The sequence below is a fragment of the Euphorbia lathyris genome, chromosome 2, assembly GCF_963576675.1.
Source record: "Euphorbia lathyris chromosome 2, ddEupLath1.1, whole genome shotgun sequence".
NCBI classification, from domain to species: Eukaryota; Viridiplantae; Streptophyta; class Magnoliopsida; order Malpighiales; family Euphorbiaceae; genus Euphorbia; species Euphorbia lathyris.
In genome coordinates this window covers 138321052-138332435 of record NC_088911.1, presented here as the reverse complement: position 1 = coordinate 138332435, position 11384 = coordinate 138321052, and the positions used below count along the sequence as shown (strand labels likewise).

The 11384-nt window shown below is 37.5% G+C and overlaps 1 non-coding gene across 1 annotated transcript; it reads left to right on the top strand.

The window, feature by feature from the left end:
- The first annotated feature begins 358 nt into the window (after window positions 1-358).
- Window positions 359-465, top strand: LOC136220987 (small nucleolar RNA R71). The gene has a single exon (XR_010684783.1). It is a non-coding gene; the product is annotated as a small nucleolar RNA R71 (small nucleolar RNA).
- Window positions 466-11384: the final 10919 nt, after the last annotated feature.

Sequence of the window (11384 nt, the reverse complement as noted above, 5' to 3'; positions counted from 1 at the left end):
ACTCTTCCCTTGTTTGACTCCGGGACAGTTTATGTTGAAATGAGGTCCTCCACAAAAATCACAAACATCATTGAACGGTGGTTCGCTGTGAATGGATGATACATTAATCTTGCTGAGCTGCTTTGCAAGTTGTTCCACCTGGGTGGTTAGTTTCGACACAACATCATCATTCCCCACTCTTTTTCCTTCACTCCTGGCAGAGTGCCAGTTATAGCTCGTGCTCACGACTCTCTCAATAAGGTTGTACAAGGCTTGTGGTTCAAGATCTTCAGGATTACCATTGGCAATGGATTCGATCTGGATTTTATAAATGTTGGTGACTCCATTGTAAAAATTCTGCACTTGCATCCACATGGGGATGCCATGATTTGGTACTCTTCTTAATAACTCCTTGTACCTTTCCCATGCCTCGGCTAAGGATTCATCCTCTTCCTACATGAAATGGGATACCTCATTTCTGAGTTTTATGGCCTGTCTATGTGGAAAATATTTCATCAGAAAAGCACTGGCCATTTCTTCCCAAGTGGTGATCGTCCCTGGCTGTAAGTTCTTCAACCAATTCTTTGCTTTGTCTTTGAGAGAAAAAGGAAACAGCTTTAGCCTGATCACATCATCGAAAACTCCTCGGTTTGATCTGAAAGTGTTGCACAGTGTGATGAACTCCTGGATATGCCCGTTTGGATCTTCTGACTGGTATCCATTGAATTGTACTGCGGCCTGCAACATTTGTATCATAGATGCTTTCACTTCAAACAGGTTGTTTCCTTCGTTAGGCAACATAATGCATGACGAGTGTCCTTCCGTGGTCGGCCTCGAATAGTCTCTAATCCTCATAACTAGAGGATTGTTATTCTCTCCTTCTTCTTCCTGATTAGGTTGGACTGGTTGTTCAGGTGGTACTCTTCCAGCCATCCTTCTTTCTCTTTGTTGCTCTCTTTGTCTTGCACGTCGAGCTCCCGCTTGCTTTCGTCTACACGTTCTCTCTAATTCGAGATCGATAGGAAAAACTGGAGGTCCAGCTCTGCGAAGAAACAAATGGAGAACTCCTTCTGGCTGCACTATTTAGCAAACAGATTGAAAACACCTTGTTTCACAGAAATTTTCAGATAAATTTTGTTGCTTTCAATCCCCGGCAACGGCGCCAAAAACTTGTTGTCCTCCGAATAGACTCTAGCAAGTGCACTAGATACAAGTAATAAAGTGATAAGTTGAGTATCGTCTCCACAGGGATTGATGACCAAAATTTAATAGAAAAACCTTGCAGAACAGGGTGTTCGTGGTGTGTGACTTTCTTTAGTTGAGAAGTGATGTGATGTGTTAACAGCAATACTAGTTAAGAGATTCAGTGTAATAAAATGAGTTTTGATAATGATAAAAAGGTAGAACAGGCTATGCATAGCGGAACAGGTTACCTTAAGTCCCTAAACACCCTATTTATTCATGAATGATGCAAAGTGAAGTCAAGGTCTCTGTTTTAATGCTCACTTAAGTCAACTCTCGTGTGTTCTTAAGATTCTAAGACTTATTACAACCATAAGCGTTCCTAAGGTTGGTTCTTTCTTGCATTACGATTGAAACAACATTTTAATAAAGAAAACCCTTGATACAACCTCCTAACATTCTGATGCACCTCACGACGTTCGGTACCGCAAGGCTCACTAAGGGATAAGTGTACCCCGTCGTTATCAAGTAATAAAATCTGGAAAGTCCAGGTATCGAATCCACAGGATTTATTTACTACAAGTATCGAGCTACTTGGTCTCAGGTGTTATCTAGGCTGTGTGGGTTTTGAGTTGGTTTTGTTTAAGTTAATCTACTCCTAGTTGAATTATGCTACTCCTAGCTAAGTTATCTAATTCGAACTAAGTTATTCTACTCCTAACTAAGTTATTCTACTCCTAATTAAGTTAAACTACTCCTAAGTGATCTTTCACTAATGCAATTACCCGAAGGAACATGGTATGAACGATAATAATGAAGTTAGGTTATTAGGCCAACAGATTAAAAACCTAATCTAAGTCACTTGTATTCAAGGCGATTAACCCTACTTACCCTCCTGAAGTCTCTAGTGCGTGATTCCCTTGTAAGGCCGAAACTAGGTCTAAGGCTCAGCAATTTGGGCTTAATCAACTAAGAGGTCGTCAATCTCCTAGGCTCTGACTAGGTTAGATTCAGCTCGTAATATGTGCCTACTAGATTTTGGGGCTTTTGAATGAGTTAAACCAATTGAATAAAGCGTAAGACAAAGATTAAACAAGTAATCATAGAACAAAATAAGAGCTTTATCATTAAAGGCGAAGAATATTGTCACAGGATACAATTAGCCTAGGATTCATAGACTGTATCAAAGGGTACAAATATAGTAAGATAAAAGGTGATACGAAAATCCCTTTCAGGGAACCTGTCTACCATGCAGCCGGCTTCCTAGGTCTTAAGGATGGACCTTGAATAATCCTAGATGGATGGAGCTTCGGAGCTTCTTCAATGGAGGTTGAAGGAGATGGAGAAGGTGGAGAGAATTCTTCAAGGGTGAAAAGCTAAAGTAATTTACAAGAATGAAAGATCTCTAATTTACAATTGAAAAGTTCTATTTATAGATGCGGTTCGGGCCCTCTTTCTGACCTAATTCGTATCCTTTTGCAGGTGGGAAGTCGTGGGGTCGAACGTGGCTTCGTGGGGCCGAGCATCAGTCTTTTGGCTGATTCCCGCAGGGCAGCTCGCCGAGCTGGGCGCCAGCTCGGCGAGCTGGCCTCTAGGGGCCAGCTCGCCCGAGCAGCGCCTGGGCTGCTTGCCGAGCAGCGCCTGGGCTGCTCGCAGATGCCTAATTCACCGAGCAACTGCCGGGGGTCCCCGAGACGCGATTTTTGCCTGAAATTGATCATGTTTTAACCTGCACAGGCACATAAACTCCAAACAACATTAGTTCCGAGGCTAAATTGACCCGCCAATCGCTCATTTTGAGTAAACACTCCGTTTGGTGCGACTTTTGGTGGATCAATTAGCTATAAAAGATAATGGAAATTTAACGTACATGCTATTTTGGCCATATTTGCCTAAAATAACCAGAAAACGAGCCTAAACAACGAAAAGTAAATAAAACATTTCCAATTTCTAACTAACTCACACAAAAGCATATAAATACGAGAATTGCTCGCTTATTCATGAAATAACGCTAAAAACCGTCATAAAACCATACCCACAGATAGGGGTTTTTGACCCCTATCAAACCTGCTCGCACTTAAAACTTTACTTGTCCCCAAGTAAACTGTTGAGCGATTTCCGCAAGTGCACGGTATACGCTTATAGTAATAAAAGATATCGATCCCACAGGGAACGTTTTTTAACAAAAACTTATTTTGAATTGGTTAAATTTACTTTTAAGGTTTATAATATGGGAAATTGTTAAATCGGATTTTGAAATTGCTAGAATAAGAATTAGATTAGAGTATAACAAATGTTAGAAATCACTTCTGATTTAGGGATAAATTTACAAAACAGAAACGTTTAGTTCTTTAGAAAAGTAAACAAATGTATTCGTTTGCATTAAGCAAAGAAAACAACTTTAAACTTTGTATAAATTATAACAATGAAATAAACGTCGATTCCTCTAATTTTAGGGCTTTGAACTACAGTCAATCCTCCTACGGTCGGGTTAGATCGCTACCTTAACCAAATTGATACTCTACTGATGATATCAATTTGCCTAAGTGTTCAACAAAGTTTCCTTATAAAGATTTTGAATTTAACTACGTTTTAATGAAAACACCAGAACTCACTTCGGATCATTTACCAAAGTGCTACATCAAAATCTATCAAATAGAATGAACTTTATTAGATGAAATATGAATTTGATACAAGTTTACAGAGAACAAGAAGTATGGAAACTTTCGACGGCTTGCAAGTGAACGGGTTGTCAATCCTTTCCTTAGGTTTCGTTAGAGTTTGTCAGGCTCAGGGGCGGATCCTCTACTAAATCTTCTCGCTGTAACTTCGTAATAGAGATACGGTCGGCTACTACCAAAATGTAAACTAATATGAACAAATCTAAACGCTACTGTGTTTATAATTATTGAATAAACAATGTGTGTACATCATATTGCTTTTTACAGAAACGAACTCTAAACTCTGAATCGCTTGACTCAGAATTCCTGCATTAATTCTATACTAATCTTCTCTTTTTTTCTATATCTCCAACTCTCCATCAACTCTTTATTTATAGATGTTGAAGAGTCGTGATTGAAGTGTCGTGTCCGTTGTGAAGGGTCGTATCCTCTGCGAAGAGATGTTTTTATCCACCCGAACGAACGCGTTTCGTCGAAAACGAATGTGTGCGAATGGCTCTCTAGGAATTTCTGAACTTGCCGAGAATGCAAATTCTCGGCCGAGAATGGGGGAGCAAATATTTGGTCTTCGAAATCGTCAAGGGAAAAAGCTGGTGACGCGTGTTGCGATCGAGAATGGAGGATTCTCGGTCGCGACACGGAGTATTTTCCGTTTCTTCGACCTTTGTCCTCGTTTTGGCGTGTTTGATCTTCGTCGTCTTTAGCTCCTTTTGTAGGGTTTTATTCTATTTTTAACCTCTTTTCGTTCCTATTTGGATTTTACCAAATATTTTAGGTACCTTGCAAGAAAGAAACATATCCGAAAGTAAAAGTATTCTAAACAGGTATAAATAGTATGAATTCGAAGCAAAACTGATGTAATTATTGATGATATTTTAGGTATATTTTGGGCTTAACAAATCTCCACACTTAATCTTTTGCTAGTCCCGAGCAAAATTTCACTGAATTTATTCCTTAACTAATCTCTTTATAAAAATAAAACATATATCTCTGTATTACTTTTTAAATTAGTTAAGCCGAAAAGACTAACTTCGCATGGCAAATTTATACGCAAAATATCAAACTAACTTAGTATAAATACGATATATCATTCGTCTTGTATTTTTAATTTCGAATTAAAGTATTCGGGACGATATAAGCACGCATGTTATTGAGTCTTTTGTCTCAAGGCATTTCAAAGCACAAAATTTCCTTTCCCAAACCTAAACTAATATGAAATATATTAAATGAATAAGTACTTAATTTTAATTTATTTGCTTAGTTACGCCCGAGATAAGGGTGGTCTTGATCGTAACTTTATACGTATTTTATTGCTTAGTGTTCGCTTAAGAGGTACCGACCATGCCATGGGTGGACGCAATCGTTACTTTAAACTTAAACACGCTTAATTTTTGTTTTTAAACGTTCCTTCCATACCTCGATTGTGATAAGGGTGGTCGCAACCGTGGCCAAAAGTAGACGGTACTTAATTTTTCTTCCCTTTCATACCTCGATTGTGATAAGGTTGGTCTCAATCGTGGCCAAAAGTTAAAGAATTCAACTAATTGATTAATTAATATGAATTTTGTAAAATTGTAACTTTGGGAAAAAGAAAGATAGCACATTCATCCTATATTGACTTAAAATTCAACATGTATTATGGCCAAAGTTTCCTTAAAAACTTCAATTGGTGTTAATGTAAGACGAAAATCAAACCGAGCTAAAAATTGTTAGTTCAATTTAACGCCTATAAACCTAATTGAAAATTTAAAATAAGATTTATTGTATCATGAATTGCATGATATAAAATAGAGATTGAAAATAAAGAATTTATTTACTTAAATACATTCACTCGAGACAGTTTTTGATAAATTCGTATCGGAGATTTATGAAAATTTTCAAAAATATTGCCCGTATAGAAATATTATTTCTAACGATAATGATAACCTAAAAATAATCATAAGTTAAATATATTTTTTATAAACATACGAAATGTAACGTTTTGAAAAATAATGTTAAATAAATTGTGTTGCAATATATGTTGCATTTGTAAATGTTGCTTTAAAAATTATTCTTATTCGTTGTGTTTATTCGTATATGTATAAATGATATATGTATATCTCCTCCCACACTTAAATTGGACCATGTCCTCATTGGTGTAAATATGGATATAATATGAAAAATAAGCACGAAATAAAGCATACGAAATAAAATAGAAATTAAGCAAAGAAAAAGCATTCAACATAGAATTAAAATTGTACGAAACATAATAAATAGTAATATTGTACCGAACGGAAATTGAAAAACAACATAATAAGATAAAAAGAAAAGATAAAACCTAAGCATTAGGCGGGGAATCCGGAGGGGTTGGTGAAGTTTCCACATTTCAGCGACGGAAGAATGAAAGCATCTGATGCCGAGTAGACCTGTGCTCTCTCCTCAAGGTATTGAGGTTGTCATTCATCACCATACTATTCTCCACCAAATCATCAATTCTTAAATTCATTTGGCGATATAGTCAAAACATATATTAACTTTAGTCAAAACAAGAAATCAACGAAAATAAGTAAAGATTTTTTATTGAATCAACATATATGTACAAAAATTGAGACAAAACATAAAAACAAAGAATGAAATGAAATCACACAAAATACATAAATATTTACAAAATATTAAAAGAAAAACTTATAAACTTGAACAATTCTATATACTCATCCCTATCAATCGGGATTTCTCTGGCCCTATATCATTCAATTTTCAATTGCACGAAAGCTTGACGTTCTGGTGCAGAAAGAAAATGCGGGCCTGCTCGAAAAACACGTTTCACTAGGCCTTCATATTCTAAAAACTCATAGTCTAGTGTCGGAAAAGATTCATCCTCACTCCAAGGAACAGCAATAGTACCCTTGGTACCGAGAATTATTCCGCAAATTATATTCCCGAATCCAATCTTTTTATCCTTGGATTGAGAAGCGGCAACAAGACCCTCCATCAGAATTTTTGAAGAATCAACTGTATTCCCTTGGAATATATCTCCAAGGACATATAAGTCGGTGTCGCGGACCACACTACTAAATGTGCGACCGAACAGACTGTGACACAGAAACTTATGTAGATACAGCATTGAATTGGAGTGAAAGGATTCATTGTAGGCGAGTCGAGGATTTAAACGCCAGAATCCAGTGAGCATTCTCCATATGTCTATGGATGTCATATCTTTGCCAGGATGACGTTTGATTGTATCCCTCGGGGGAAAACCAAACCAGGCATGCAACTCGGGATATTCGAAAGTAAATATTTTGCCATCTCGACGAAAACTAAGACGCACCCTTCGTTTGTTAACAAAACGAACGGTACAGAAAAATTCGAGAATCCAATCGCCAATTATAGGAAATCGCATGTTGGCGAATTTTGTCCATCCCAATCGTTCCAAATAGCTACTCATGTCATCGCTTATTCCGAGTTGTTTATTCAAAAACTCGTCCATATATAACATTCCAACGAAGAACTTGTAACGAAGCCTCTAGTAGCATCTGCCTTCATCATGATTGAAGATAGGAAATGGCGCACCATATCGTTTGGATAAGTCGGGACGTTTATTGCTTGAAGCAGCATTTTTCCTAGGGGATTTGTGTTTAGTGATAGGGTAAGCGGCTAGAGAGTTCTTTTCTACGACGAAATGTATATTACGATAAGTGTGTTACGACTATGGATGTGATCTTTCTAAATGCTCTAACTCTACTAGACGCCACTACTTAGGGGCAAGTGTACCCCGTCGTATCAAGTAATAATCCGGTTAAGACCGGGTATCAAATCCATGGGATTTATAACTACAAGTATTAGACGACTCGGTTTTATACGTTATCTAAGCGGTGAATACTTTGAGTTGATTCGGGGAACAACTACAAACTACTCCTAACTACGGGTGAGACAAGTTTATATAGCAAAACTCTACGGAATGATATGGATGGCGATAAGTTATAAATATGACAAATAATGTCTCTCAATATATAAACGGTTAATGTTTTACTCTTGCAATGACGACTATGTGTAGTGTGACCGATCCGTGAAGTACTTAGACTACGTGGTTCCTAGTCAAGGCGTGTCTAATGCTTGGGACCAGAAATTAGGGCCCGTAAGTTCCGTGGTTTGTCAATCCCTACGGTTTCTGGAGTGTCACTTCCGGTAAGGCAACTCCTATGTGAATCCCTAAAGATAGCCCGAATGGCGTCGGAAATCGCGTTCTCCTACACAATAATCAATTACGAGTATCAAAACAAGTAGCAAACATCAATACAAATATAGAGAAAGGGATTATGAATCATAAATTATAAATATGGAGAATGTAAATATGAAATACAACCAAGCCTAGTACATAGGAAGAGTACAAGCTAATTAGCAAGTGAAAAGGGAAGAATCCACCCTCGGAACTAGCTAACCGGACTCAAGGCCGTCTCTTAGGACTTGGAGGTGGAGCTTTCGAGCTTGGTGGACGGAGATGGAATGGAACTTTGATGGAATGTCGGGATCAACGAACAAGCTCTCAAGGTGGAAGAGAATTGCTTACATAAACTACAATCTCACACTATCTAACAAGAACTATACTAAGATGTAAGATGTAAGGTTCAAGATTACAAGATTAAGAGATATTCAGAGCTTTCTAAATGAGTGCTAGTCACTCTTATTTATACACATCAAGCTAGGGTAGAGTTGTAATTTCATAAGATACAAGCATGGAGGAACATGATTTTATGCAGATTTCCCATGACACGTCTCGCGTATGGTGGAGTACGCCCCGCGTAATTGCCCATTCCGTCAGAAATCTCCTGCATGTGGACCAAATCCAGATCTTGTTGTCTCAATCACGCCGCGCGTAGACTGGGGTGCGCCTCGCGTGTTTGAGTTTCTGAGATTTTATTGCTTGAATTGGGCCTTTTACGCACCGCGTAGCTGAAGCACGCCTCGCGTAAATAAGTTTCTGAGCTTTTTTGATTGAAGAACTTCCTTACACGCCCCGCGTGTAAGGTGGTACGTCCCGCGTAGGGTAGTTGACTCAGGGAGACCATGCAGTCTGATTTTCAGGATTAGGCTTATCATTTCTGACACATGTTCCACGCCCCGCGTGGTGGTTGATACGCCCCGCGTATTGGTGACTAGATTCCACGTGGTGCCTGTGGATTGCACAATTATTTCTGACCAAATGTTCCATGCCCCGCGTGAAGGGAGATACGCCACGCGCATGTCGGTGGAATTTCACTCCTTGCTCGTACCTGAAATACAATTCTCGAGAGCCGAGTTAGCTTGACGTTTTTATTTTTTAAATTAATCAAAAATAAGAAAAATTAACCGAAAGTACAGAATTTATTTTTATTTCGCTATTTTATTAAAACACTCTATTTTTGCAATTAAACTTATTTATTTCATCTAAAACTAAACCGTAAATCATGCTAAAAGATAGGGACGAAATGCCCCTATCATTTAGTAGTCATGGTTTTGTGAGGAACTAAAGAAACAAATGTGTCTGTAACTTAGTTAATAATGGTGTTTTGAGAAAATCAGAATTTTGTTCTGACAGAGATGAAAAGAAAATAATGTAACAGAACTTTGATCCTCTAGGATTTATTTATAGGATAATAGGACGAAAAGAGGTGTTGTTTTGATGCGAAAAGGCATAAAATCATACCCCTGAAAGTTGAAGAAACTCAATTTTTCGAGTTTGAAAGGCCATGTCTGCAGGATGAAGAAGAAACAGGTCTGATGGTGTAAAAAAAACTCCCGTGTCGCGACCGAGAATCCCAATTCAATTCTCGGTCGCGACACGCTGATTTCCTTGCGGAAATCAGGCGTCGAAACCCTATATTTCTGATTCTCAGCCGAGAATATAAATTCTCGGTAAGTTCAGAAAATTCCTTACCTGTTTGGTCAATTCTGAAAATGTGAATTCTCAACTGAGAATTCCAAATTCTCGGCTGAGAATCACCAAATTTCTTCTAATTCGAACTAAAGACCTAAAATTAAAATAAAAGCATGACTTAAACATATTTTTATGCATCTAAATCTTAATATAAAGTCTATTAATAATTAAAAATCATAAAATTGGCATGTGCAAAAATTTAAACTAAATCAAAAATCATTAAACTAAATTAAAACTAACAAAACAAAACAAAATAAAATAAAATAAAAATAAAAATAAAGTACATTAAATTTAAATGAATTAATCTTCAGAAAAATGCGTTACGAATGCAATTTCTTTGTTTGAAACATTTTCGTAATAGATTTTGCATCTATTACCGTTAACTTTGAAACGAACTCCGTCAGGTCCTTCAAGTTCCAAAGAGCCATAATCAAATACTTTAATGACTAGATATGGTCCTGTCCATCTGGACTTAAGTTTACCTGGAAATAAACGGAGTCGTGAATTAAATAACAGCACCTTGTCCCCAATGTTAAAGCTTTTGACTTTAATCTTGGCGTCGTGCCATTTTTTCACTTTTTCTTTATATATTTTCGCATTTTCGTAAGATAGATGACGTAACTCGTCTAACTCATTTAAGTTGAGCAAACGTTTCTTACCTGCTTGTTGCAAATTAAAGTTAAGTTCCCTAATAGCCCAATAGGCTTTGTGTTCTAATTCGACTGGCAAATGACATGCCTTCCCATACACTAATCGGTATGGAGTCATTCCTATTGGTGTTTTAAATGCAGTACGGTATGCCTATAACGCATTATTGAGTTTACAAGACCAATCTTTTCTTGAAGATGAAACTGTTTTCTCTAGAATCCATTTGAGTTCTCTATTTGATATCTCCGCCTGACCATTCGATTGAGGATGGTATGGCGTTGACACGCGGTGGCGTACTCCATATTTTTTCATAAGTATATCAAAACTTCGGTTTACAAAATGGGTACCGCCATCACTTACAATGACTCTAGGACAATCAAATCTACAAAATATATCTTCAAGAAAACCAACAACAACTTTAGAATCGTTCGTCGGGGTTGCAATTGCTTCAACCCACTTTGAAACATAATCTACGACGACTAATATGTAAGTTTTACCATTAGAAGGGGGGAAAGGTCCCATGAAATCTATTCCCCACATGTCGAAGACTTCAACTTCTAACATGTTTGTGAGGGGCATCTCATCTTTTCTGCCTAAATTTCCTGTTCTTTGGCACTTGTCACAACGAATAATAAATGAACGGACGTCTTTAAACAATGTAGGCCAAAAGAATCTGCATTCTAATATCCTGGCTACTGTCTTACTAACGCCGTTATGTCCTCCATACGAGCTAGAATGGCATTCCGACATTATAGACTCATATTCATTTTCACTAACGCATCTCCTAATTATCCCGTCACCACAAGTTCTGAACAAAAAAGGATCTTCCCAAAAATATTGTTTAATGTCAAAGAAGAATTTCTTCTTCTGTTGGAAAGTTAATCCTCCCGGAACAATGTTAGCTGCAAGATAATTTGCAATATCCGCATACCATGGCGACATGACACTTTTTATTTGATAGAGATATTCATCAGGGAAATCATCTCGTATACCGATAGTCT